Source organism: Melopsittacus undulatus, chromosome 5 (assembly GCF_012275295.1).
Source record: "Melopsittacus undulatus isolate bMelUnd1 chromosome 5, bMelUnd1.mat.Z, whole genome shotgun sequence".
Lineage (NCBI taxonomy): Eukaryota > Metazoa > Chordata > Aves > Psittaciformes > Psittaculidae > Melopsittacus > Melopsittacus undulatus.
In genome coordinates, this window is record NC_047531.1 from 71634352 (window position 1) to 71658857 (window position 24506).

The following is a 24506-nucleotide window of genomic DNA, read 5'->3' on the forward strand; positions in this document are numbered from 1 at the left end:
CTGATCAGGAAAAGAAAAGAGTGGGTGGCAAGGGTCACGGGTGAAACAAATCACAGTGAGTTCAATCATTCTGTAAGCTGTGCAGAGCCAGGAATATCACTACTGAATAGAGCAGAAATACAGATTCCTGTTAATGTTTTGGGGTTATCAGTTTGCCCAGCCTTGAGAAAGTTTGTGGTTTGAATATGTGCCTTGAGCAAATAAACACCATTTTCTTACACTGGTCTCAGAATTAGAAGACAATGTGGTATCCATGCAGGAGGCAAGAAAGACCTCTAAGGGCTATGAAAAAGAACAGAATAAAACTCAGCTCCAAGGAGAGGACCTTATCATAAAGCCAAAACTCATGTCACTCTTGAAATGTAACTAGAAACTTACATTTGTATGCGTGTATACATCAATCTAGATCATGCTATCTATTAAAAAAAAAAAGATCAAGATAAGATAAATTTATTTTTTTTCCTCAGTTTTGGTTTTTTTTTTTGTGTGTTTACTTGTTTTTCATTTTGGTCAGATCATTTATTCCAATTTATGAAATTACTCAAAAAAGAGTGAATCTTCAATCTTTAGGAATATAATTATTAGTGTCCCTTGATTTTTTCCAACTCTGATGTACTCATTCTCATCCACTATAGAACCAATTCCTTGTCCTACTTCAGATTCTTCTGCTGCTATTTACTCTGGTTCACTTAAGAACCTCCCTAATAGGGCTGATTCAAATACTAGTGAAATTAAATAAATTACATATGGTGCATTTAGTATGTATTAAAAAGATATTATTAAACTATTGAATCATATATGAACTGAATTTTATTCTATTTTATGTGTATCTAGTTAAATTTTTTATCAAAAGCTTTAAATTATGCTAAAATTACGTTAGCCTGTAGTTGTACAGATTTCTTCCCACAAGTTCTTAAATATAGATTTGTTATTTACTTTTTTATATCATACAAGGCTAAGGTGTATATATTGTTAAAAACAGTATCTGAAGCTTAAGAATTCAGATCTACTGCTTTGAATGTTGGCATGGAGCTTATCCATAACCGTGATTCAATCCTCAGTACCATTCATGCTCTGATAATATCTAGAAGTGTAGCAAAACATTCATTTTCAGAAAAAAGACACTCAGCTATCCTTCTCTTTACATCTTTTATACCCCCAAAGAAACAAAGACAAGCAGAAAGAATTGAAAGTAATTCCCTATTCCACACAAGAGTTTGATCTAAGAAAGCACAATTAGAAAGTAACTTTTTATAGGCTTCATTATCTCTCATGGTTGTATGTGGTAATACCTCAGGTTTTATGGGTTTTACATAGTAAAAAGGTATTTTGAATTATAGAAATATCTAAAACTAATATCTAACACTAATATCTGACACTGTGTAACACTAGCATAGAAGAAATCGTGCTTTAGGGAAAATTCACCTTTATTTAGAGGCGTTAAATAGGATCTGTTTCTGACTTTCTTGTTTCTATTTAAGTAACTACTTATTACTTAAGTAAAATAAGGAAATTATTCTTTGAACAGTCTAAGGAATATCTCTGTTAAAATATCTGTATATTATTTAGGACAATGATGTCCAGAGACTGTTCCAATACAAACTATTCCTAGGTAATAAAAGCTTGACTGAAGTGTTGCTGCAAACAGACTGCTAACTTGAATAAATTTCAGTTTTCTTTGTTTCTCTCTTTTTTCGTTTTTTGGTTTGTTTTTTTTTTGGTGTAGTCATGATCTTTTTTTCTCTGTGTTTCCATTCTTACCCATTCTATTCTGTTTACAAGGCTTTGATTTGTTGCTCTTCTTCAGATAGAATGCTGTTATAATTAGAGGCCCTGGAAAAAGTCAAATGAGGGTGTGTGGTTGCAGAAAATTCCAGTCCCTTCACTGTAGCAAAATGTGTAAGTCTTCAGAGTTCAAACCTGTGTGGTTTCTGTATGGTCAGCACTCCAAATCAGATTTCCTTTGAATGTTAATAATACAGAAAAAGAGCAACAAAATATCTGTTAAGAGCCAAGTCGCTGTGTCCAGAAACTGAAATGATGGGGGAATTGCAGATATTATTCTTCATGCAAAGAAAATCTGTAAGGCTACATTTGTGAACCCTGTGTTCTCATATCCTTTGAAGGTAAAAAAGGTACCTATGAGAGACACCTGAATCTCTGTGAAAATTCTCCTTCAGTGTAAAACCAGTAAGTGGCTTTGGGAACAGCAGCTTTTGTCAGACAGGTTTCACAGATAAAAGTTTATAGATAAGCTCCAGAATTGTATATCCTTTTAAAGAGAGTAATCTAGAACTGCTCTTTCCAAAACCTAGTTTTTCTTCATGTATCTAGCACAAAAATTGTGATAAATTAGACAGCCTACTGCAATGCATGGTCCTCTGACCTGGTCCAGAAACCTATGTTTCTGTGACCTGAATGGATATAGATTATAAACAAGCTCTCTTTTGAGTATTCAAGAAGGCAGAAAGCAAAAGAAGATATAGTATGCTAAAACTCTTTTGATGCCTTATTAGCATCTTTCAGTAGTGTGTGAAGGAACATAATGTACTATTTGCACAACTTTCCAAGGCATGTCTTAATGTGAAAGAAAGAGCTGACATTTACTGTGAAAAGTAAAGTCTTTATTTAGAGTGAGTGTTAAAATATCTGAAGCATGATGCCTGTAAACCTGATTTCTGTTCACTTAAGCACTTCTTGCTTTTCTGCTAGAAGTGTATCTGCCCCTTTGAGGATACTGAAAGTCCCTCTGACTCATTTAGCTGAACTTTTACCATGAAGATGTGGTTGGCAACAAGTGTGAATGAGAAAGGATTATTCAGATTCGCCATTATAGATATTCATTGAGACTAATAATACAGAAAGCTAAAGCATACTTGAACAGTACAGTTTTGTAAAACCATTTTAAAGGGTTTGGGGAAAAAATGAAAGACCAAATAAATGTACAACATTTACTTTCCTAATATATAGGTATACATATAAATGTCATATATGAGGATGATCAGAGGACTGGAGCACCTCCCTTATGAAGATAGGCTGAGAAAGTTGGGGCTGTTCAGCATAGAGAGAGAAGGCTGCAGGGAGACCTCATAGCAGCCTTCCAGTATCTGAAGGGGAGCTATAGGGATGCTGGGGATGGACTATTCGTTAGGGACTGTAGTGATAGGACAAGGGGTAACAGGTTGAAACTTAAACAGGGGAAATTTAGATTGGATATAAGGAAGAAGTTCTTTACTGTTAGGGTGTTGAGGCACTGGAATGTATCTTATCACAAGAAGATCTTTTCAGGGATGTTACTTGATATTTCTGGCCAAAAAAAATGTATGTCTATGCTTTTTTTATATGTGTAAAAAAATACTGATAGTTTCATAACTTTTGCTGTGCATTAGCAGAGCTGTCTAAAACAATGACCCTAGTTGTTCTCATCTAGTGTGAGTATGAGCAGAACAACAGGGTAGTACACCTGATGGTCACCTTCCAACATTCACAAAATCAGTTTTTATGTCCTGTACAGTCACACTAGATCTGAACTGAACACAACCTGGAGTGGGAGAAGAGGAAAAGATGTGATTGACAGGGAAGCCCCAGTCTTCTTAGATGGTAGCAGACATATACAAACCCCTCAGATACTGCAGAGGTGATAGGAAGGTAGAAGATTGAAGTGATGATTGGATGAGATAGCATACATGACTCAAACAAAATATGGGGAAAAAATGGTTTCATTTAAAGCTAAATAGGAAAAAAAAAAAAAAAACAAAACAAAGCACCAGGGGCAGAGAGAGAAATTATACATAACATAAAATATGTTGTCATCCTTTAAAATTGCTATCTTTTTGACACAGAGTACAGTAAGCTTACATCTGTCCTCTTCCAAGAACAAGAAACAGCAGGCTCTTACCTGTCCTGCAGTTGCAGAAATCAAAACTGTGAGAACCAGTATTTCAGTTTTCTTATTGCAGTAGCACCCAGTCAGCAGCAGAAGGTGGAAGTGCACATGCCAGAGTCTAATCGTCTTTTATGAGAAAAGTAACTGATATGTGAGTATCCTACTGCACTTATTTTTCTTTTTTAGCTAGTCTCTAGAAACTTGACCCATTCTAAATTAGATCAGTACTACTCAGCAAAATGAAGTTTCCTCTGTAATTCCTTAAAAGCAGTCTGATTATTGTGTGGATTGCAAAAGTAAAGAATTGAAATTGAATGAAATTTCATTGTTGTGAAGTAACACAAAAGACAGTAAGAATAGAAAGCATCTTCCAGTTCACTGAGTTCAATATTTCACAATTTTAGGCCGGCAAGTATTAAAGATTTTTCATACCTTTACATCTCAGGTAGCTGTAAGCATCTGAAAGTCAGACATCTAGGTCTCAGCTTAGTTATGCAGCCTTCCTCCAAGCTTAATCAAGAGAGAGGCACTTTTGGGGAAGAAATCATGTATCAGGGATTATCTATCTGTAAACAATCTACCTCGGGCTAGACACTCCAACTTCCAGTGCTACAAAGATGCCAGATGAATCTTGGTTTGAGTCTGTAAGGAGTGAGAGAAGATTCTTCTCACATAATTATCAGCATCAGACAAAAAACATGAGCCAGCAAAAGAACCAGTTTCCTGAAACAGAAGTTAAAAACAATAAAGCAAGATTTGAAGTAATAATCACTTTACTAGTCCTAGTATCTGGTGTCATAGATATTTCTAGTGCCATGTGAGATATTTATTGAGTGAATTTTTGAGAGAACTGTCCAATATTAAGGAAATATTTTGGAAATAAAAGGGGAAGAAAAATAACATTTCAGATAAGATGGACATAACAAAAAATATTAGCAGTAAGTTTAGTGAATTAAAAATTAGATTCTTACAACTTACACAAAATGCTTGTGGTTATGAGTGTGCTATGTATCCGTAGATGAAGAAAGTCTCAAAGGCAATTTACATAAGGAAGCGCTGAAAAAAATCTCAGAGTGTGGAATAACTATTTAAGATTAAATTTTTGTTTCAAAGGATATGTTCTATAATATTGTACGGCCACAGAGAGACTAAGAACAAGCTTATGTATGTATGTTGGTTTGGACTTTCACACGAACAGAGGATAATTAGCAAATAGTCCTGCTCCAGGCTTGAAGCCTATTTTTCACATCCTCACAGCTCAGGGTGGAGTGTCAGGACTTGTGTTAAGCATCATATTCCCAGGGTCCCCAAGCTCAGCCTCTGGAATTTAAGGATTAACAAGTTGGACCCTTTGCTTATGAATGCATATTAAGGCATTGCCTGGAGAAAACACAGTGAATAAAGTGTAGACAAGAACATTACTTGTGCCTTTTAAGTTTTTCCTTTGTTAAAACCAGTAATATACAGCTTCCACTTATTTAAATAATGAAATAACAGTTTCCAAAAAGAAAAAAAAAAATCACTGTTTTCTCTGATGAGTATACAATGGTTTGAAAGCCCTTCAGCATTATTTTTTTTTATTTGTAAGTCTGCATATACTGATTGTAATTCAATAACACAAGATGTCTGCATATACTGATTGTAATTCAATACCACAATATTTGGAGATGAAGTGCAAGAGTATTAACTAGCTAGAATAAAGTTTGAGTCACAACAGCCCCTGGCACCAGTACCCATGGCTCTTGCAAGAAAAACCCATACCCTGTGAGAGCTTCAAAATTCACTGTTTCTACTGAGTTACTCAGTTCTAGAAGGTGATGGGAATGCTGATGTGGCTTTATACGTGTGCTCACCTGTTAGCTGAAATATTTTTTTTCAGAATCAGTAGGAAGCTTCCTGCATTGAAGCCAAGGTCTACATTTAAGTCAAAGTTAAATCTTCCTCGAGCTGATGTCAAAGCACTCAGAACATTCAGGAGTTATATCATGATATCTACAGTCTAAGTACGTAGCTTGTAATGCCCAGGACCTTATGCTTAATCCACCAGAAAGGTGCACCAGGAGGTAAGACAGAGACCAAAATACAGCTAAGTAGACTCTGCTAAGAAGAAATAGATGAAAACAGTGTAGTCAGGTATCACTGTTTGAAGTGTGATAGAAATATATTATTTTGTTAAAAAAAATCATAAATGTGAATATATATTTTACTTAATCTGCCGAAAATGAGCTATCTGACATCTGAAGCAATAATGAACAGAGTAAAAGGAAAGTCACTGTACTAATACATTTCCAGCCCTTTTAGGTAATGAGTGGAAAAGCAGTCGTCAAGGTTTTTTTTGGTTTATTTTTTTTTTTTGCAATATACCACCATCTGGTGGAAGCAAAGAGAAAAACAAAGCTTTTGAGCAGTTAACCTGTTTTGATAACTGGGAAGCTTTAGTTTCCTCGCACTAATTGACTTCAATGGGCCCTTAAGGCTTTAGTGTACCACATCATGCAAAAACACGTAATTTCCACACTGCTCCATTCAGGTTATTTACTTCAAACAGTTATTTAATTTTAAGGGACTTGCTTTTAAGGGGCTTAAGGATGTTCTTAAAGCTAAATGCACACTTCAGCATTTCTTAACATAATCGTTTCTGTAAGACAAGACAGCACATGGTGATATAAGATACTTCAAATTACTTTGCTAAATATTAAGCAAGATTAATCATATCGATTTTAGACTATTGCTGTAAATTCTAGGTGTTGGTGGATTTTGTTGTCATTCTCCTTCAAAATATCAGGTGCAAGATTACTTTCTTTTTGCTATTATTCTGCCCTCCCTCCCCTCCCCCCCCCCATATTTTGGTTAGAATCTTAGAGTAAAAACTTCTGGTCATATTGCCCATGCACTTTAGCAGCTAAACTTCATTTTACACTGCACTGAAAATTCATGTTACCAGAGTTTGTGACATGTGCTGACAGTATTTGTGCTGTCTCTGTGGCCAGCATGTACTTTATGTGTTGTCACCAACAAATGGTATTAAATATTATGAGTACAACAAGATTAGAAATAAAATAAAATATATATCCTTAAAAAAATCTTACTAAAAATATGGAAAACAAACACAAAGTAATTATGTTGATGTTTGATTCATTGTATAACCTAATATTATGCTCTGGGGCTATTTTCCAGGATCCTCAGTGTCTTCACTTATTTCTCTCCACCTGCTAGGCTCCCAGACTAAATGCACAGGCATCTCTAAAGTCCACCAAGATGCTGGAGAATTGACTGTAGAGAGACATAAGCAGGCTTATAGCCAGGGTTCTTATGCCATCTTGGATGTCAGCAAAAGCTTTCTAGGGGAATTGAGTCTGGCAGTGCTAGGTGACATGGTCACAGCCAAGTGGTCAGCCTGTCTGCCAGCTTCTGCCGGAGTTTTGTCAAGGTCAACCGCTATACAGGAATGTGCCAAGGCCAGACAACTGGCATTTTTTTATGGGAAAACGTTTTGTTACAACATTTTGACTGGGTATAATAGCACACTGTGGATATAACTGTGGCATTGGCTTTATAGCAGCTATACCTCTTGTAATGGATAGAAGGATCCCCTCTGTCCCTAGAAGGCCAGAGGGGATGCCGCTGGTGGGAGAAGGACACTGATGATAAAGAGCTGCTGATGCCTTCCAGTGTAACAGGGTGGAACATATCACAGCAGTTGTGTAAGGAAAATGTTGAACATGGCACATGTTCAAAGGCTGCCACATGTACAAAGTGGGGTAGGATCTGTTTTTCTTGCTTGTTATTTTCAAGTGAGGCTGTGTTCAGGATGATACCATTTTTAGCTGTACCCAGCATGTGCAGATATCTGCTTATGGGCCTGGGTGTTGCCTTTTTGTTTCAAAACCCAAAGTTTGATTTTCCTCCAACCTATTAAAATTTGGAAGGGCTCAAATTTAACTTTTTAAAAATAGGGCTTTTGCTCCTGTAAAATAATTATTTATATTAAAACTGTTCTTTTTATTTATTTATTGTAATTTCAATTAAAATTTGGAGGAAAAGCCTAACCCTAATTGTTCTATGTAAAACAGGTATCATTTTCAGAGTGCCCCTAAGCACATAGAATAGAGTCTCAGTTTCCAATGGCAAAATAGGATTGGGCTTAAGCTATGCTGCTGAAGAGAAAAATGGGAAACCTACATCCAAAGCAACTAAAAATTACTCTGAAGATTGTAACATTTTAATGTCGCAATATTTATGAACAGAATCCCAGTATCTTAATCCCAGAATCCCAGAATCTTAATAACATTGCATTGAGTTGTTATACCTAATACTGCTAGTTTTTTAAGCAACTGTTCATTCCTTTACAATTACATGGTAAAAAGTTTCACAAGTTAATTGTGTCTCGTAACTTGAATCCTTTTTGGATATTTTTACGCAGGGTGGCTTTAATTTTTATTTTCAACCTATAATTATATTAACCTTTAAAGAATGAAAACCAGCATTATTCACTTTTAAGTTTTGGAGTTTGTTCCTTTTTTTTTTTTTTAACAAATAATCTGCTTCCTAATGAGTCCTTCTGTTTCCTTTTCAAAACTAACATGACATGGTTATGTTATGTTATGTTATGTTACATTGCTCCACTACCTAAAGTTCTGTTGCACCACTGGGCAGCTGATTTTTTGTTCAGAAAATTGTTTTTTTTGAAAAGAGATCCTTGTATGGCCCACAATACTTTTACAATTATTGTATGTTTTTTTTCGGTTCTCTTGATATGTGGTGGTTTGATGCTCGCAAGCAGCTAAGCACCACACAGCTGCTCGCTCATTTCCCCCTCATTGCAACAGGGGATGAGAGAAGGAAATGTAAAAGCAAGAAAACCTGGGGGTCAGCATAGTAATAAAAAAAAGTTTAATAAATGAAGGATGAATGAAAGAGAGAAAGAAACCAAAACAAATAAGGCAAAGGCAATCACTTCTCACCTCCCATGGGTAGACTAAGGCCAAGCTAGTTCCTGGACAAAACACCCTTAACTCCTTCTTTTCCCTTTTTATTGCTGACCGTGATACAATACAGAATGAAATACAACTTTGGTTAGTTCAGGTTACCTGCCTGGTTGTGTCCCCTCTACATGCTTTGCATCCCCAATCTATCCAGTGAATAGGCAGAGTGAGGAACAGAGAAGGCCTTAGTGCTGTGCAGACACTGCTCAGCAATAGCTACAACATCAGTGCATTATCAATATTGTTTTAGACACAAACATGAACCATAGCACCCTATGAACTGATATGAAGAAAGTTAACTCTTATCCCAGCCAGACTATAACATGTTACTGTTGGATATGACTGAAGCTCTCCAAAACATCTGGACTACACATAGCACCAAAAGCAGTTTCATACACAGCCTTCAATGCAATAAAAATGACAGAAAAAATATGAAATCTTCCATTCTGTTCTTTGCCTGCAGGAACCACGGGATTAGTCTGCAGCCTCCTTTTTCACTGCAGAGAAAGCGATTTTATTAGTCCTATTTTTTTTGCCAAAGGTTTAGTTTTGCCTTGTTTAAAGTAAGAAAATTAGTAAACACATCTGATAATCCACCTATTTTATTGAAAATAAAAGCCCACCTTACAAACACCACCACTTTGCCCCAAATTCTGAGGCAGTATGACTTGAATAAAGGTCATAAAATCTTATTTTATTAGTCAATAGCACATCTTTTAACTCTCTGCTTTCTGGTCTGAATAGCCACTGTTTTCCCAACCTTCTGAAACCAATTCCATAGATTCTTTGAGATTTGTCCTATCTGTCTGTCAGTATGACAGCCAAAAACAAACCCCATGTTTAGAAAAGCAAACCCACATGGTGCATTTCAGAGGCAGTGTACTAAAGTTGATATTTTTCTGTCTGCATTCTACCTTTCTATATGTTATTTCTTTTTAGACTTGTAATAGGCAAAGGTCTGAGGTTTGTAACCCAGATATCTAAATTAGTGTTCAGATATTTTTTATCAATGCATGGAGTTCAGAGAATCATAATTAATACATGAAGAATAAAACCTTGAGTCATTGATTCTGCTTTCATTTACAAGGGAGACAAGAGAATTTAATCAAGGCTAAAGCTAATTTTCCGGTCCCCATTTGAAGACTTCAAAAAGACAAATAGTCTAGCTCCCACTTTTGATCATCTTTTTCAAAGACTAATCACCCTAACTGATGAAAATTAGAAATAAACAGCACAGGTTAGAATTTGTTAAGTGTTAATTTGTAACTATTTGTTTATTATGCTTTTCTCCACCAGAATAAATTTCACACTTAATATCCAGTATTTTTTCTTTATAAAATACCTCATAAATGTCATTTAAAATGCCTGTTGATTTTTTTTTTCCTGAATTTAAAAGAGTTCCCATATTTATTGCATGAAGTTTTTCAAGCTCAGATCAACTCTGATTCAGATTTTCTGCACAGGAAAATTAATTTCTGTGAGAAATGGCAGTGGCCTGCGGGGAAGAGAGGGCACAATGTGGGAAGGATCAGCTGTGTCAGTGGGAAGCTGGGATGAGTCCAGAAGAATATCTGGCATCAGTAGGCTTGTGGCAAGAAAGGTAGGCTGGGCCTTTAGGTGTGAAGTTAGTAGCTGCAAAGTTCATGGGGCTTGTTTTTACCAGGTCTGCAGGACAAAGATACATAAGCATGAACTTTCAGAAATTTGGGCTTAGAAGTGAGGCTGGAAAGGATCAGTGGTATTTCATGTAGCTGACTGCTTAAGGAGTGAACAGTGTGGGTGTCCTGGGTGAAGTAAGAGAAGAGCAACTGCTGAGTTTTTCCTGACCCAAGGTAGGTCACATCTTTCCAGGCATTTACAGGGCTTTATAGTCTCTCTGGTTACTCCTAAATGAAGTGCCACCTTTTCCTCCCCTCTTCTCTGGTTCACACACTGGCTGGTGAGACATGAAGGCTGAAGAGGAAGAGTTTGGGCATGCTGCTGCAAAGGCAGAAAATCTGTGGGACAGGGTCAGGCACCTGAGCTGAAATTCATGAGTAGGAAGACTTTGTTGTTCCCTCTGTCCTTAAACCATAGAGAGGTAAGAACACTTCTGTGTAGGAAAGAATATATTTCTGGAGACCATTCCTGCCTAACACTGGAGAAATCAAGCTGTTCACTCACATATGAATGCTTACCTGCATTAATAAAACTGCATGCTAAAGCAAGAACAGCTGGCCTCTTGAATAATATTTGTCTCAATTTTTTCGCCGTGACTGATATATATATGTTTAAAGCAAAAGAAACTTTGTTCAAATCAGCATGTCCAGAATGGTAGGGAATGATGGGAGAAGTATGAAATCAGGTTGTTTCAATCGATAAGAAAGGAATACGTACTACTGAGCAGAGGATATTTTTCAGTTAAGTTCACAACAAATTTTATGGCCAGTAGGTGGTACCCTTATTCCAAATAACAAATGAAATTAAAAGAAACCCAAAACCCAACAAAACCCAAACCAACAACTGGCAAGATGAACATTAGTTTTAAATTGTGAATATTTTCCCTCCCTGTTATGCACTGCAGCTTGCAGAATTTACAGAAAAAGCAGTGAGCAAGGCTAATGCGGGTTCGGGCCAGGCAGCTGTATGTGAACTGAGAAAAGGCAAAGGATCAGATTCTGTTATTGACAGGTTCTTATTGCTGGAACTAGACACTGTAGGTTTCTACAGTAGGAAGCTTTAACCATCTTGGAATCAAGGTTTTATGCATTGAGCAACTTGATAGTCACACTAAGTACATAAGCCTCTGACCCAAAGATTGTGCTGCTGGTGAATATGATTAACTCAATAAAACTAAAATGTATTTTCAAATTTTCTTTTTTTTTTTGAGACAAGCTTCTGTGTTAATTTAGACAGTTCTTAGAACATGGAAGGAAGTTCTGAAGAAAAGTGAGTTTAATAACATAAACCATTAATTAGTTAATGTTTGTCAATGTACTGTTCCTTGTGGATATGCACATTGAAATGATTAGGGCAAAACATCAGTGCCTGTGAAAGAAAAGTCAGCCACAAGATGTTACAATAGAATGGACAGTCTTTCAAACCAATTGTCCTGTTTTCAAGTTTTTGTGAAATCAAATGAAATTAGTAAAACAGAAAACTGGCAGTAAGCATTGCTCTTTATATATATATATATATATATATATATATAAATATAGAGGCAAGCATCTTCCATTTTAAACAGCAGTTTGAATACTCTGTTGGTGGTGTGTGGGGAAATTGAACTAAGAAACAAAACCATAGGGTATGTGTCACTTCACTCACCCAGTCTACTCAACACTGGGAATCTTGTCTAAGCTAGTCATCTGGTCCCATTACAACCTTTTTGCAAGAGAAGCACCTGGAGGTGCTGGCTTCTCTCTTTGGTGCTTAGCTCAACCTAGCATGCAATTAATACCTCTCTGATGACAACATCTCTCTCTACTGGCTGTAGATGCTCCTATACTGTTTATTTTAAACCAAATGTCTTGGTCTTAGTTTGCTTTGATATTGAATTTTATTGCTGGTGTTTATCATGAAGGAGAATAATAATACTTGTCCACCAGCTGACACTTCTAAAGACTATTTATTACCTAAGACTCCATACCTTAGTGATCACTCTGGATTTCAGATACCTCTGCTGCCAAATAATATCTAAGATGGAGCTGAACAACTATAATCAGGAAAGCAAATCCTGATCAAGAACAATTACAAATGTTTCCCATTTATTGACAAGAGCAAAGTTAAGTTAATGTGGAAATATGGAAAGGTTAGGTTATTTATCTTTTATTTTTCCACTTCTTCCTCTTTTATTAACCTAACTTTTAACTTAAATCAAGCAGAATTGCAAATGTGAGATATTGCGGGTACATCTCTGATATTACACAAATCTGGAATAGAAATTAAAAAAATGAAAAAAAAAAGAGACTGTAATTGAATAAATCAAGCAGGCTGATAACACACATATAGATAGCAAAAATTTGAAAATATCAGACTCAGCTTTAGACTTTATGCACATAGTTCAGAACCCAGTCTTCACACTGAGATCCTGCATGTAATTCTAATAGAGATTTGGTGTCTCCAAACCTAACTTCTCAGGTCTCATTAGGTATAATTAGATATAATGTTGTCTGAATTGTTGGCTTCTTACTGACAGCTCAGAGAAAATAATTCATGTGAGTGGAAACTTTATTGGTTGGCATTTTTCATCTCTATTTTTTCTATTCTCTCCTGCCTTCCTGAATCCATCTGATATTGATCTGTGCTATGGCTCTCTGACATCTCTCAGTCTCTACATGCCTCCCAGTGGCCCTGACTGTACCAGAAGCTTTTTTCCTACCCTTGTAACTTTTTTTTTTAAAAAAAATTGCTTTACCAAAGGTCACAACTTTTGTGTCCAGCTCTCTATAAAATGGAAATAATTGATGTAGTTTTATCCTTTTCAGCCTTACAATCCGTTTCCATCCTATGACATTTTTTTCTGATACCATTAAACTTGAAAGAAAGATCCTGTTCATCTTGCAAACAGAAAATTGAAGTCATTTTACCAAACTATGCAATTTCAACTGTCCCTTTCAATCTTAAAACAGTCAAGTGATTGTGGAAATTACATTAAAAGATTGTACAAGACTTAATTTAATTAGTCTTCTGTTTTCTATCCCTACCTTTTCAACTATGCCAAAAAAACACTTCTCTATTTTTTCCCACAGCATTCTTTCCACACCACTGCCATGATTTTGCATCCTCTCACTGTGAAATTTGTTTACTGGCAATGAAGTTTGCCTGCAGAGAGTATGAGCCTTCTTCTCAAACTCTTGAGTGTCTTATGTGAAGTAGGAACCTTCACAAAATAGTGGGAAGTATGGGACACACTGAAGGTAGACATCTAAACACAGAAACTAGGACAAATCCAAGGTCCTGCAGTAGTGTCTGTGGCTATTCTCTGCAACCTCACACACTCACTAGACAATAATATTACATGCCATGCACATTCATTTATGTTTGTGCCTTCATTATGTATTAAAAATGTGCATGTGCTCATGTTTGGGTTTTTTTTTAAATAATTGATAGACTTATAAGCTCTAATTGGAAGATGTTTTTAAATGCAACCAGAAGATTATTCTTAGATATTCTGGCTTTAATATTCTTAACTCATTCATAAAGTTCCTGGTTTATATTCAGCTGTCTTTATCAGTCTGCTAGCAACAGTGTTAACCTCTTTGGCTATGGTGACTTAAATCCATACCTGGTATTCAAGTAAGTCCTAATTTATGCATGTCAAACTGAAGTTCTCAAGTCAGTATGATTTTACAGTGTGAAAAATGCTTGTCTGTAAAAACAGTTAGTAAAAATGTAGCAGGATACATGAATAAATTTAGATAATTTGTTTACAGTTATTTATTTTTAAGATGGATAATCTAATAGGTGATGACTGTTCTGAAGTGATTTTCTTACGGCCATATTACATTTTATGTAAAATTATAAAAAGCCAAAGAAGAAGAAAAATCAAAACAAAATATTTGCAGCTGAACAATGAAAAGGCATAGAGACCTTGACACAGGTGGTGCCTCTGATATTATTTTACTTTATGGTCTTGGTAGCTGTTAGTGTTTCTCTGCTTTATTTCATCTACTTGGATTAACACTTTTATTTTCAATCTCTTGATTTATCATTTTCATGTCTTTAGATCTGAGACAGTAAGAAGATTATTGTATGTGCTAATACAGATACTAAAAGAAAGGGATTACGAGTATCTTGAGGCTACAGACAACTGCTTAATCATTAACTACACAGTGTCTTCTTTCCGTCTAACTGAATCACATTAACTCCAATCCCTCAGCTATGCCAGAACAAGTGCAGATATGGCCAAATGGTAACTGAACTAACAGCAAAGTTTTTATTTCTCTCTTGTTTATAATCCATATTTTATTCCTTTCTTTGATTCGCTATCTGACTCTCTTGCTGCTTGTACCAGAATAGTGTAGGGAGGTGGTGAAAAGACAGAAACAGAAGTGGGGCAGGACCACAAAACTTTTCAGCTTAGGGGAAATGGTGGTAACTGCTTTTGGTTAAATTTTGCATGAATTCTGAATAGGTTTTCTTGAAAAACATCAAAACCAACAATATTTAACTTTCATGGCTTTTGCTTTAAAGTGTTTTGCTTTCAAGTGTTTTGCTTTAAAGCTTTTACTTTAAAGTGCTTTGCTTTAAAGCTTTTACTTTAAAGTGCTAAATTTAGTTTAATAGTTAGGTATAATTTCCAAATTAGGATGTGATCAAAGGCCTGTTGAAATGAAGGTTTATGCTCCTTTTAATTTCAGTGGTTTTGGGATTAAGTTTGAAATATTTAAAATTATAGAATATTTTGGGAGTATTAGAAACATTTCAGTCATCCTTTGCTTTGTTAGTAGCTGTCCTCTTATGTCTGATTCCTCTTTAGTGGTTTTGGAATTGCTACTTTCAGACTCCTGGATTAGTTTAAGCTAAAGTAATTTCTCTGCTTTGCTATTCATATGCAATCCAGTGTGCCATCCTAAATGCTCACTACCAAAGCATGGCAGAGCATTCCAAAGGAAAAATGCCCTTCAGTAATAGGTCTCTGGCAAGTTAACCCTGCTTCATTCTGTATCCTTCCTTTTGTAATGGTAAAAAATCCAATGCAAACTCAGTTCACCAGATTAACTGTTTCTTAAAAGTAGTTCCCATTCTAATGAAAAAAATTAAAAAAACCCCACCAATCTCCAAAGACTCACTGTTAGCATGTCCTTATCTGGATTCCAGTACAGTTGAAAAAGAAAAAACAAACAAACAAAAAAAACCCCAAAAATGAACACAACACCAAAAATCCCTAAGTTTCTTAGCAGACATTGATTGCTTAGAACAGAAAACTAAAAAAGCAGCCAAGGGGAAAAAAAAAGGTGCATTAGCACTTAGGAATATGTTGCAAATAGCAGTCTGAGTGCCAAAAACTCTGTTCTGAGGTGCCATATGGGAGAAACGATCTGTTTTCCAACATAAGACATAAAAAATGAACAATTCTCCTTAAGGCTATAAACATTCTTCCTAATTGTTTCTTTGTGTCTCTCACATTTTTGTCTGAAAACTTCAGTAAACAGGGAGAACAGAAATAACTCTGGATTGTGAAATTTTATGCCATTAAAGGCTGAAAATGTAAAACTGGATCTATTAAGACAAGTGCAGTGAAGGCAATTAAGCTACTCAGTGCAGCATTTTAGAAGTGTGGGACAAACAGGAAAAACTCTCATAAAAGTCCTAGTAGATGTACGCTCCATTAATGAAATTACAAATTTTATCCTTTAAAGACTATTTTGGAAGAAAGGTGCTTTTTTTTTTTTTTTTTTAGCTAACACTGAGATGATGAAGGAGGAGGGAATCTCTGTTCCATATTCCTTCAAAGGTTCAAATTATTGGGAATTCTGCTTTAGCACTTGCTTTTGTGTGAGAGAAGGGAATTTAAATCTCTGCTTTCTTACTCTGAGTTAAACTAAAGATTCTGTTCTCCTTAGAAGGCTTTTTACATTATTTTAATCACTTTAGTCTGTTTAATTACAACATCAAACTGAAGAAAGTAAGAAGGAAAAATATTAGGTATAGCTTTTGTTTTTCCAGTGGAATTGGAAGTAGTTATTTGCACCAGGGTAATTCAGATGAGCATCTGGCCCACAGACTATCCTGGCATAGACAAAGATTTGTTTTCTTTTTTAAGAACTAGGAATTTTTCCAAGACGTTCTGACTACTGGGAGCAGAGCATCTGACCAAAGTATGCTCACCAGATGGTAGATGTTTCCATATGGGTAATTATTAAAAAGTTCTAAATCTATACAAACTGGGAGTAAGGGTGTGAAAGATTTGTTGTTGTTTTTCAGTTTTAGTTGCCTCTGCATTTAATAAATGTGAGAGAAAGAAACCCCTAAATTTAATGGTAAAAAAAAGGGAAATGTCTCCTAATTTGTTAGTTTGTTACTGCAGCTTATCTATTGTAAGTGGCTAATTTTGAAAACTAGAAGTAAAAGCTTTTTTTTTTCTTAATATCTTTATTACATTGCTATTTGGAAACTTGCTGCACTAAAATGTGAAAGCTCCACAAATAATGTCACAAATGTTTTGTGTAGGAAGGAAATATGAAACAAAAAAATGCCTGTTTTAAGGGCCAGCAGAAGGATTTGTGCAGCCAGCTCCCTGCCAGCTACTACTGCTTTGTGGAGCAGGACCAGAAGGCAGCATGTGGCAATACCAGGTGCCCAACCTGCCAGAGTATTTAAAATACTGCTGAAACTAGGTTTACAAAAAGATGTTGCATTGAGCAGTGGCTTTGATGAGCTCTTTTGCTCCAGCCTATTCACTGCTGGGGCCGTAACTTTAAACAAAGTGAGGAGCATGGAATACAACAAAAGCTAGTGAGTGATAAGGTTTTGTACCTTAACTGTACTGCCTATGGTGCTCTAATGAATGCCCAAGGAATCTTCTAGGTGATATAGCATGCCAAGTTTGGCTCCAGTATCCAATCTCAGCAGGAGTAGGCACCTGTCTACCTTAAACATCTGTATAAATGTTTCTTGCGTTAGTAATTTATCTCAAACTTAGAACCACATAGGCAGCTAAAGGGTACATCCAAACAGCATGATGTAGTTTGACCAGAAAGCAAGCTGGCTTACATGACAGAAGATTTATCACTGAAGTAGCATTGCAAAGTAGTGTGAAGTTAATAGAAAAGTTCCCACTAAATGCAGTGAGCTTTAGATCACTTATCCACAGAGACACATGAAATGAAAGAAATGTCACAGTAAAAAGGCAGGGCAGCAGGAGAAAATGTTCTTTAGCTTTCTTTGTACTGAACTTGAAATATTTAAGACAGCTTCTAATCCCCTCTCTCATGCTTCTCTCTCTACTAGAAAACTATTGCTTACAATGCCTTTCTGTTTATTTGTTTGTGTGGTTATTTTTTTTTCACTGTGTGTGTGCATGAAGTGAATGTGGGAGTAGCAAAATGAGAATATGAAGGTGATGTCAGAAATAGTTGCTGTAGAAATACAAACATTTTCCCCTCTTCCCCAGATAGAGACTGAAGATCTATCTCTGTGAAAATAAGTAGATAAAAACAACTACTAGCTACTAATTATCAAAACTATATCAGCTGGAACTTTGCAATATTTTCTTTATTAAGGCAGTGGAAGATAACTGTTCAATCTTCCATAAGCAGGAGCATAAGAAGAACAAAAAGATTAAAGTTCATTGAACTAAATGCAAACCTGATGGGGATCTGACTTAATTTTGTGGAGGTGTTATAAATAAATGATACAAAGAAATCGGGTTTCATGAAGTTAAACTGAAGAAACATGAGGACTTGCTGCTGGCAGGGAAAATAAAAGCTTGGGAAAGGGAATTTTTCCAGTAACATGGTCTTAGTTGCGCATGTTTTCCTCATGAAGTCCTGAAACAAAGATACTCCAATGTTTTTGAGAATAAATAAATGCTTAAATATACCTTTATAGCTTAAATGCCTTTTCTTAAATATACTATAAGAACAGTGGTAGAATCCAGTTTCATACCAGAATACACACTGGCTCCTAATCCCTTGTTCTAGAATATTTATGCTAAAGCTATTAAAAAGAGCAAATATATTTCTTCACTTTGAAAGAGAAAAAGTAAGCTTTCAAATAGAACAAGACAAGAAAAATATTTTAGCAATAGTTTATGGTTAAGGTAAATGTGTTATTTATAATTAATGTTCAGGAAAAGTAACATCTTTTTACAAAATTAATGCAAAAGCTTGGCAGGAGATATTACTCTAGAGATTATATTCTATGGAATTGGCTTAGTATCAGAAGAAAGAGTGATTACCTGTAGAAGAGTTCATGTCCAAACTATTTCAGACACACTGCTTTGATCAAAAAATCGTTTCACTCTTTAACCAGAGAGCTAAGTGCAGAAGTCTTTGTTGCACAAGGCATCTATAGTTGGGGTTTCTTGCAACTTTTTTGTTAATGCACTTACACACACACATGCACATTGTTACTTACCTGGAGAACCTTACCTGACTTTTTGTTTGCTTTTTTTCGTGTGAGGAGCAGCTAACACAAACATGCTTGAGCAAACATTTTATCTCCTTTGATGGAACATATTGCATATCTCATTTGTAATGCTTAAAAAAAATAGACTTGATAAATTTTTTTTTGAGGTGTTCTGTCACTTATTCCCCAAATGCTTCTGCATAAACTAAAATTGCCCCTTTCCAAAAGAAAAAGACAAGTGTGCAGATAGGAGTGAGCTGAGGCATTAGGAAAAAGGAGGACTACATTTTTTATTTTAAGATGCAGCTTTGAGGGAGAGAAGGGAGGAAACAAATGAAAGAATTTTTACCTTTGAAAGTGGTAGACAACCACTAGAGAGGAGGCCTGTTTTGGGCTTTTTTTTATTTCCTTAAAAGAAGCTATTCAGTGCTGTGGAGAAGAAACCTGGCTCACTTTGCAAATGAAAAACCAGACTGCTGCCAGGATCCATTTGTAGGAGTGATTAATAAAACCAGTTTGCTTTATAAGATTTTAACAGAGGTAAAAATGTATGCAAATAATTTTGGAAAAATCAATGCAACTTTAGATTATACAACAAAAAAAGAATTAGCAGTTCTCCTTTAAATGGGTGTCTCATTATAGCACACTTATTGTCTTTTCAGCAGATGTGGAATCTAAATGTAGTGAGCAATGGTCAAATGAAGGAAGCAATTCTGAGAAATAAACAACAGTAACAGTCCCAGTTTCCTAAATGGAGGTGAAAGTGGATTGACAATATTTACCCAAGATTACATTCGTTTATTCCATATTGACATCAAACACAGAGGGAGGGAATACCTATGTGTGCTGGTGAAGATGTGACATGAAATTAGAGTAGTCTCTAAAGTTGCAGATGAACTGAAATATGCCAAGTGGCATCAGTGCAATGCAAGGGACTTTTAGTAGCAGCAAATATTGATGTAAGGGTTTAACTTTTACCTTAAGATCTCTGCTCTTAGTGGTGAAAGGTATACTAAGGAAAAAAAACCCCAAAACAACTAAGAATTTTAAACTGCATAGCTTGAGTGCCATTTGGCAAGAATTCTAAAGCCAGGTTATCAGAAGAAGGTAAACACGCATTTGAGGAAGCACAGCATACAATAAATACAAGTTTCCTTTGAACTATGCTGTGTCCTCTTGGGTTATATGCACTTTTGGCCCAGGTTAAGCAGCTGAAAATGTGGTATCTACAGTTAAAAGAAAACTGAATAGTACAGCAATTAAAGAGAAAAGCATTAAGCCAAAGAGTCTTTACATATCTTACATTTATTTTGAAAAATATGACAGGCATTGTAGCAAGGATAGTAACTACTCCTTGTTACATCTCCACCCACACTCTGGTAGACAGAAGTATTCCAGCATTGCAGTACAGCAGGCTGGACACGGCAAATATTGCTCTTTGTGTACTACTTCAGTGTGCATGCCCAAGGCAAGACTTTTGAAGGATAATTTTTTTTTTTTTTTTTTTATGGAGACAGCAAAAAAAGCAGTTCTAGGGGTCATCACAGGCTCCCTTTTTCTGTAAAAGGGTTAATACAATGATGGCACTCTGACAAACAGCCACCTTTAAATGATAAGTTCAGTCCAGTCATACAGCAGAAATATACACACATAATATTCATTTAACCTTTTCTTTCAGTCATGGTATTTTAATCTTTTCTACTTCAATTTTTCAGGATAGATGAAGCCTGATCATCAACTCGTTTTAAAAAATTAATTGCATAACAATTATTTTTTTCCCTGGTAATATTTCTTTTTACTGCTTGATGTAATTATCTAGGAAGAAAATCCACTTCTAGTAATGCCAAGGGAGAGCCCAAGAAACTGGACACTGTGCTTAGGCTAATTTCCAAAAACTGGTACTTCTATTAAGAAATGGGAACATTTCTTAATGTACAAACACTGTACGTTTGAGAATTTGTAGCCTGGGATTTCCCTAGCTGCCAGGGAGCTTTTCCTGAACTGGCAAAAACAAAACCAATGTTAATGAGTAGCAAGATAGAAGGAAGGCAGCCATTTAGCCAGCTGAATGGAGGAAATGAGCATCAGCTTTTGCTGTTCAGCTTTACTCATTAAATGTGAAACTCTTACATAAGCCTAGCAAAAGGCTGGCAAAGGGTTTAATTAGCAATATAACCCTACTTAGAGTACTTTCAAGCTCTATGTGGAATTTTAAGAGCCTTTTTACAACTGTCAATACAAAGTGGAATTTTATTTGGGACATTGTAGTGGGTAGTTTGACAGTTGAAATCATCTCAAAATGTGGCTGAAAAACAGTCTACTATCTTCCCAGATGCCAATTTCAGAACAAATTACTATTATGGAGATGTTATTGTAATTAATATTTCTCTGTACTTAATTTAATTTTAAAACTAACCTGTAATAAATAATGCATTAGATTTAAGGTGGAGATTCATATTCCTTATTTTAAAGCTGAACAAATTGTTTTAATTGAAATTGCATGATAGTATTTATGAAGATACTAAGCATCCCTGCTGTGACGAGTGGTGCTAATGATAGGAAATTATCTGTAAATGTTTGTATCACATGTTTTTATCTAGATTCATATGTAACCATGCAAAAGAAATGGATCCCCTGTGTCTCTAATTATCCAGGAAATTAACATTCAGCCAAGCCACTTGCATAGGCTCCTGCCATAGTCAGTAGAGAGAAACAGATCTTAGACAACCATTGTACACTGAGATAGTTCTAGATGTGCTCTTCTTTCAATTTTTTGCAGCAATCTAGCCTTAGTCTACGTGTCTGATGGTGCTGCTAAAGATCATGAATACCTGTACTTCTGACTATTTGAGGATATGACACTCCTTGAGCTCCTGATACATGATCTGCATTAGTGTTTATATTTAAATACTTATTGAAATATAGCTTAACAAAGCTGCAAATTTGTCATGAGAGTAGAAAGGACTATCATTTCCATCAGAATCTCTGAAATGCTTCACAGTGAAAGCTTCAATTTTGAAGATGGTTAGACAATGGTTAGACATGTTTTTGTTTTTTTTTCTTCCTTTAATAGTTTTCCAAGATGAAATATTTTGTAAGGTGTTATAGTTTGCTCTTTATTTAAATGTTAATTATTCAATAATGAACAAGTTCCCTATTTCCCTTTGTAAAAGCAAAAACATATGTCTAGCACAATAGAATACTGAGCAGAAAGAAAAAGACCATCATGTTAGAACATTGATCTAAAAATAACACATTCATATAGCACCTTGGTAAATTATTTTTAATATAGTATATACAGTAAATATGTTATCACTGTTTTGCTTAAAAATTACTGTCTTCTGTATTTGTTTTTCTGCACTGAACTGTGGACTCAGTTCTTCTTTTAATTCACAGTGAGTAGTATTTTACTTCCCAAGAATTCCCTATGTCAGAGGGATTATACTGTGTGAAGAAAGAAGACAAACTGGCTTTTAGTTAAGAAAAGAAAAAATGGCCCAGGGACATTATACAATGAGGAAACCCAAACAGTGTCAATAGGAACAATACATATTGAATAGATTGTATTGAAGAATAGATCCATCACTGAGCAGACCACAGTGTAATATTTTCCGTATTGGCATTTCAGTGTGAAAATATTGATGTTTAGTCTTCAGGCCACAAATGAACCCAGGGAATACACACCAACAGAACCAACAGTATACACCAATGAACAGAGCTTTGTGACACTGATAATGTTCTGCTTTATCAGTGAAAAAAAAAGGAAATCCAAACTTTGAGAAGTATTAGTGAACGTATGCATGTCTGATTAAACAATTCTTTTTTAGAGGAAATCACTTTTCCTAGCACACAAAGAAAGAAAACAAATCTTCAAACATAAATTTCTGAAATCTGTCTTTTTAAAGCTTTTTGTTGGGTTTTGTTTTTGGTTTTTTTTTTTTTGAACCTTCTTCATGTGAATTAGTTGGATAAAATATACACTCTGTGAATGAAAGCTGGGACCCATGCATTAAGGTGAGTGCTTGAAACACTAGCTTACAGAACTGCTTTCTTACCTCTCCTGCAATAAACTTATTGTTAGTTGTTTTTTTCCAAATCAACTCAAATTCAACAGGAAGACTGGTGTATGCCTCTCATCCCCAGCACATGCCACTACCCACACCCAAAGAAAGCTTCCTTTGAGGGAACTCCTTTGAGGGTTTGACCCTCTCAGACTGTTAACAGCCAGATGAGTGCTCTTTCTCACTAATAAGCCATGATGTCAAAGATCAGACTCATTACTACTGTGGATTCAAAAAGGAAAGCAGTATTGTTTAGCTGATAATTCCAAAAATATCGTGTAAGTCACTTCAGCTTTATGTTGAGAGCATTTAATTAGTACTAGCAGTCCATTTTGATTATAAGAGAATTTTAGACCTCAAGGTAAGTATATTTTCCATTCTAATTGAGAAGATTGAGTTGGATTGCATTTCTGAATAAAGGTAAGGGCAACACTGCTGGTTAACCTAGTTATGTTTGCTTTGGTACTAATGGTTAATGATCAAGGAAAGGAAAAATAGAAGAATAACAGTTCACGAAAACAAATCAGTGTTGATTAATGATTAATTATCAACTAGTTACTGGAAGATCACTGTTAAAAGTCTGTCATAAATGTTTGTAACCATTTGAGATTAGCACATATTTCTAATTAAAAGAATTGTATAATTTTCCTTTACAGATTGAATGTGTATGTCTCTTTTAGTCTATTTTACTGAATATATGTATATAAATAATAGAGATTTAAATGTGCATTAAGAAACAAAGACTTTCTTTGACAGGAGGGTGCTTTTCTGAATTATGTAGATATATCTTCCAACATATCAGAAGATTTATTTTAAAATTTACCTTTTTTCTGTATTTGGGGGATTTTCCAAACCCTAACCTGAATTTATAATGATTTATGAACCAGGAAAAGTAATTGCATTGCTGTTTTGTGTGGATTTTTCAATAGTTTACCCTACCCATAGCCGTGTTAAGTTTGGATGTACTGAACATAGTAATTTGTTCAGTCTTGGTCAGTGTGAGCATTCTTGAAACTTAATCCTTGCCTTCCAGATTTAAGTAAAACCTATACATGCAATTGATAACTACAGTAGTCATAAGATTTCCAATACAGTGTTCATCTATGTAGCACTTGAGAATCTTGGTTTTCTTAGCGTGTCTTCTGAGGAAGTCTAAATAATTTTTAGAGGACCTTTGCCCTAGATACTGTTAATCCAAATGTATGCATATTGGTATAGATCATACAGCTATACAGTCTCCTTGTGTGACGCACCAAAACCCGAGAGCAGACACTGCAGTCATGAGGACTGAGGGGATTTTTCTGCTTACTGGCTAAAGCCAGGTAAAATAAGTTTACAGGGAATAACCAAAGGCAGTGGGAAGATGTCTACAAAACCAACATGATCAGAATTAGAAAACTGAAGGGGGGGATGGGGAAGTAAATTTAGGAACGTATTACCTTTTCATTGAATCGAGATTCTTCATTTTGTGTCCAGCCTATTGGCTAGACATCATCTGGGAAAGACTGGTGATTACATGCACCT